The sequence below is a fragment of the Hemitrygon akajei genome, chromosome 8 (genome assembly GCF_048418815.1).
Source record: "Hemitrygon akajei chromosome 8, sHemAka1.3, whole genome shotgun sequence".
NCBI lineage: Eukaryota > Metazoa > Chordata > Chondrichthyes > Myliobatiformes > Dasyatidae > Hemitrygon > Hemitrygon akajei.
In genome coordinates this window covers 65,300,720-65,306,947 of record NC_133131.1, presented here as the reverse complement: position 1 = coordinate 65,306,947, position 6,228 = coordinate 65,300,720, and the positions used below count along the sequence as shown (strand labels likewise).

At 39.3% G+C, this 6,228-nt stretch overlaps 1 non-coding gene across 1 annotated transcript; it reads left to right on the top strand.

Annotated features, from left to right (window-relative positions):
- Nucleotides 1-72, top strand: trnah-gug (transfer RNA histidin (anticodon GUG)). Its single transcript has one exon. It is a non-coding gene; the product is annotated as a tRNA-His (tRNA).
- Nucleotides 73-6,228: the final 6,156 nt, after the last annotated feature.

Sequence of the window (6,228 nt, the reverse complement as noted above, 5' to 3'; positions counted from 1 at the left end):
GCCGTGATCGTATAGTGGTTAGTACTCTGCGTTGTGGCCGCAGCAACCTCGGTTCGAATCCGAGTCACGGCAGATAGACGTTCACACATTTAACTTACCGTGCCTGCAAATTAAATGTTTTTCTTTTGCTGAATTTCCATCCGTCACTGTTGCCAGGAAATATTGTCTCCTGTGTCACAAGTAGTTTTCCCCTGGATACACTAGCCCTCTCACTAATACATTTGCAGATTAACTTTCTCGATAGATCACCAAACTCTGAATATAATCGGGCTATGATCGACCTCCGGAGCCGAGGAATGCAAGAGATAGAAAGTCGCTATGACTCAAGAAAAGCGGAGGCTCTCCACTCTCTGTTCCAGGCACTGCCATTACCTGCGACCTCAGTGTCTGTGATATCAGAGAGGAAAAGTAAAATGATATGCATTTATAATAGTAGCTTGGAGTAAAGTTAATAAAATAAAATAAAATTTATCTATCTATCTATCTATCTATCTATCTATCTATCTATCTATTTATTTGACTCGCCCTTTCTCTCTCTGAGACTAAGTGCCGTTGTCCAAAACCAGCCAGAATTAATTTTGTTGATGACACTGCTGTTGTTCACCAATGAAAGATGGTACTGAATCAGGAGAAAGGAGGGAGATTTGCGTCACACCAGCCTCTCACCTAATGTCAACACGACCAAGGAGAAGACTGTTGACTTCAAGAGGAGGAAACTGGAGGTCCGTGAGCCAGTGCACATCGGGAAATTGGAGATGGAGAGGGTCACGAATGTTAAATTACTTGTATTATGATTTCAGTGGATTTGTCCTGGGCCCAGCCCGTATGTGCCAATACGACAGAAGCACGGTATAACCTCTATTTTCTTAGAGGTTTGTGAAAAGTTTAAAAGAGTCATCTAAAAGGTTGACAAAGTGCTGCATATGTGCAATGGAGACTATACTGATTTGGTGCATCACAGCCCGGTACACAAACACCGATTGCTCTGTAATGATAATCAGGAAGAAAGGATATGAGGTTCAGGATCTACATCACCAGGTTCAGAAACAGTTATAACCCCAAACATCAGGCTCTTGAACGAGAAGCGATAACGTCACTCAACTTCACTCGGCCGATCACTGAACTGTTCCCGCTACCATTGAACTCATCTTCAGGACGCTTTACCTCACGCTTTCGATAATTATTGCTGATCTGTCTATGTACCCATCTATCCAGCTATTTATTTATCTATCCTTTTATTCATCTATCTATCCTCCCATTTTCAAATGCATTTATTTATTCGTTCATTCAGTCTTTTATCTATCTATTAAATTTATTACTATTGAAATACTATTAGTTTTGAAGTAAATTCTATCTACCATTTTCCCTTTATCGCACTATGATCTGCTTTCTTTGCGTGTTGATGGCACAGAAGCGTTTATGTTTCATACACATCCATCGGCTCCATTGCATCCTCCTGCTCTGCCTTATATTCAACCAGCGCTGCTGTACCTTCCTTATGTGTAACGTTCTACACCGACCTCGTCCGAACTTTATTTTATGCATCTGGGGAAAATAGTTCTATTAATTTAAGTAATTGCTTTAGCTTTACTGATGAAAGGCCGTTTATTTATTTTTTTGCACAGCATTACAAAACTTTCAGTTGACAGATAGATTTACATTTACATTTCGTCCCCTCCGAGGTATCAGCTATCAGAACACTTCCATCAAAATATAGACATCACCACATCATCCTGTAGAAAAGCCCTTATTAGTATAGCAGACAGGTTTACATCTACATACCGCAGAAAAGATTGCCATGTTTTATAAAAACTATCTGTTTTTGAGTGTACCATACATGACAGAAAGTCCAAAGGAATGTATTCCATGATTAATTTATGCCAGCCAAAAAGTCTAGGGGTCTTATCGGATACCTAACAAAGTAAAATGTTCTTCCTCGCACAAAAAGTCAGGATGTTAAAAAGATTTTTCCTATGTGCATTAATAATACGACTGCTGGGTAGGCCTAAGAGAAAAAGATACTGGATCCAATTCAAGCTCCATCTTCAGGATCTTTTCCATTTCACCCAAAATATCACTCCAGTATGCCTGAAGATTGGGATAAGTCTAAAAACAGTGGGTGAAAGTTCCAGTATTTACTTTACATTTAGAACACATTGGAGAAACCCCAGTCCTAAGTTTCGAGAGACAATCTGGAGTCAGATGGGCTCTATGCAGAATTTTCAGTTGTAATGCTTGAGTTCTATTACAAACTGAAACTTTATTTGCATTATCACAGATGTCTTTCTATGTTTCAGCTGTAATTTCTACTCCCAGCTCTACCTCCCAGACCCTTCCCAGCACCTCAGCCTCTCCACAAGAACATTCTATCAGGATGCTGTAAGAAGAACTAATGGAGACTTCACCCTTAAAACAAAATACCCTCTTTGCTTTGTCAGAACTATAGAAATCAGTTAACAATGATGTTTTTATTCTATACATAATCTCTTATCTGAAAGAAACGAAAAAGATCCTTGTTGGGTATGTTAAATTTCTGTACTACTTGACTAAAAGACATCATCGTTCCTTAATCAACAACTCTCCTAGATAGAAAATACCCTTAGAAATCCAAAGTTTAAATCCAGAATCCATTATGCCAGGCTGAAAATCTGGACTGCCGGTTATTGGGGTGAAGAGTGATATTTTTGCTGCGTTGCCCTCAATCTGTGGCACCGCCCTCCAAGTTCTGACTGTATTAAATGTTATTGGATTGTGACAATATTCCTTAACTAGTTTCATCTTATTGAGGAAAAGCAAATTAATAAAAGGGCTAGAAGAAGCTTGTGAAGCTTCCATGTCTAGCCAAATTGAGGAGGGGTCCCTGCAAAGTCAACCACATAAGATAAAAAGGAACTTAATTGATATTTTTGGTGTCTGGAAAATCCAGACTCCTTAGACTACTGGGAAGCTGTAACTTAGACATTATAATACAGGGTTTTTTTTTGTTCCATATTAAAGTAACAAACCAGCCATTTTTTTGAAATATTTGTTGGGTAAAAATGACTGGAATCGTTCGTATTGTGTAGAGCAGACGAGAAAGAATGTTCATTTTGAGCAAGGATATTCGGCCAACCTAAGACATGGGAAGAGTGCTCCATCGCTCAAGATCCTGTTTGATTTTGTCAAATAACTGTGTATAGTTAGCTTTCAACAATTGATCAAACGTAGGTGTGATAAATATGCCGAAGTAAACGGAACCAGTCTGCGACCATTTAAAAGGGAAAACACCTTGAGTATCTGGCGCCTGCTGCAGATTCCCCAGAGGCGTAGCCTCTGATTTAGTAGAGTTGATTTTATAACCTGAAAAGGCGCTGAATGAATTGATGCATTGTATAAGGTGGTGCACTGATATAGCAGGGTTTAATAAGAAAATTAGAACAGCATCCGCATGCAATGTAATTTTATGTGACTATGTCTGGAGCAGATATTTTGGGGTCTCGTCGAATAGCCTCAGCCAATGGATCGATCACTAGTGTGAAAAGTAGTGGTGATAAAGGGCAGCCATGCTGGCTGCCCCTCAGAATACTAAGATTATCCGACCTAATACCATTAGTGAGAATCGCAGTCATTATAAAGAACCTTCACCCAATTAATAAAATACATTGCCCAAACTAAATCGTTGTAACGTGAAATAAAAGTCCCGGCCATTCGAAACGTTCAAAGACATTTTCTGTATCTAAGGAAACCACGAAGCCGTCCACTGCCTGTTGCTGACATGCCTGAATCACATTAAGTAATCTTCTGATATTGTTAGATGATCTGTGGCCTTTTACAAAACCCTTTGATCCTCTTTTATGATCAAAGGTAACGCAGTTTCTAATAGCAACGCTAAGATTTAGATAGGATTTTAAAGTCAACATTTAACAATGAAATAGGCCTGTAGGAGGCACAATCTTCAGGGCTCATTCCTTTCCTAAGAATTACGGAAATATGAGTTTCTCTCAATGATGGTAGGAGGAGACCACAATTAAATGCATGATTGAACATGCTTAGCTCAGGCTCTGATGATAACCCTGTGAACACTTTATAGAATTCACTAGTGAGTCCATCAGGACCAGGCTGTCTCACAGTTTCCTGTATCTCATGTATAGATAACGGAGCACTGAGGAGGGATTCTTGTTCAGAAGAAATGCCTAGGAGATCGAAATTGCTGAAAAAGCACTCTATCCTAGATTGTCCATAATTACATTGCACAGATTGATACAGTTTAAAATAAAAATTCTTAGACACATTAATCATTTTAGAATTATTATTGAGGGCTCCTGTCCCATCCCTAATTGAAGCAATAGTCTGAGAGGCATTTTTCTTTCTAGCCAAATACCTACCTGGCTTTTTCACCACGTTCGAACAACCGTTGTTTCACAAATGTCAATTTTCTTTTGACTGCTTGCATAAGCAAAGAGTTTAGTGTACCGCGTGGGGCTGTGATGTTCTGTAACTTAGCTGCAGAAGGCTTATTAATATAATCCTTTTCAGCTGCCACAAACCTTGCTTGCACTGGGCGCTGCTGTTCGTTTAACCTGGGCATTTTCTCCTCAAGTCACCAAGCGCAATCCTTCCTAACAGAGTGTCATCAGCAACTCTGAACACATTCATTTCTTCATTCTGGTGAAAGAATCTAAAAATAAAATCTCAGAGTAGTCGACATGTGTAACTTCCTCAAACCGTCAACGCCCACTTACCCCTCTTTTCTCTGTTTAAGAAGAGCAACATAATAAATCCGATTTATTGGACCAACTTAAAAACCATATTTTGTGGCACATTAACTAGAGCATTAATCTGTCACAAAACTTTCCATCCAGAGTTTCTAAGCTAATTTCGGGGACTTCCGGTAAGATGGCGATTGTTTAGTCGCTTAAAACGTTCGCCCCGTTACATTTATTACCTTGGCACTATGTATCTCCCTTTTTTTCTGTTTGTTTATTTTTTGTCTTTCTCATCTGCCTGCGAATACGCTTATCTCACAATGGCTCCAAAGATTCCTAAATCTGGGGAAAAAAGAAGCCTCCACGTCTCTGTCTGCCGAGATTCTCTCTGTCCTGGAACAGAATCGACAAGACATTCTAACTGATATCAAGTCTGAACTTAGGTCTTCTATCAGTCAGTTGGAGTCAAAATTGGATCACATTAACGCTACAGTGGCTGAACATGCCGAACGTTTATCTCGCATTGACTTAACTTCCGAAGAATTAAAACGCGGCGTGCACTTCCACTTCCTTACTCCCATTGTTTTTACTTCTTGATCAATTCAGCCAGTTCTCTGGCTATAAACTTAACCTACACAAGAGTGATTTTTTCCAATTAATAAAGAAGCACAAGCATTAGCATTTCACGACCTCCCTTTTAAAGTAGTTAATAATCAATTTACTTATCTTGGTATTACAGTTACGAGGAATTTCAAGGATCTTTTCCGTGAAAATTTTGCCAATCTTTTGAATTCTACAAAACAGAGTTTGTCACAATGGTCACCCTTATCGATGTATCCTTCCTAAATGTTTATACTTATTTCAATCTATTCCAATTTTTATTTCTAAAACCTTTTTCGATTCCTTAGACTCTATTATTTTGTCCTATCTATGGAAGGGTAAGCGTTCTAAACTTAATAAAGCTTACCTCCAAAAATCTAAAAAAGAAGGTGGCATGGCTCAAAGCTCTTTGAATCTGCGTAATCTGACGAATTCTCCCGTCAATGTGTCAATGTCCTGCAAGGTTTAACTTCATTCAAGTCTAACTGTTGAACAGATCTCCCCAGCTGAAAAGTTAGGGTTCATTTTCAAGCTACTGATCTTGCTCTTTTTTCTATTTAGCTTAAAGAGCCACGAAGACCACATCATTGCATGAAAACCACTTAACACGTTGATCAAACCGTGTTTAAGCTCACAGGTTAACCGATGGCCAAGTAGCTAACTACGCCTTACTCCAGTCTAGAATGACGAACACCCCCGCACTTCTTATAATGCCTCAGGGCCTGTGGAGCAACGCCCTGAAAACGAACGAACTGTACTGAGTGAAACGCCTATATCATGCATGCAGAATATATAGCGATACGTCCCTAAATTCGGTCTCCTTCAGTCTACTTCGTTTTGTCTATACAGTCTGATTCTGAAGCATTTCTTTCACTAGCAGATGAAGACACGTCATTGCAAGCTATAACATTCAGTTTCTGCTCCAGTTTGCAGATACTGCGAG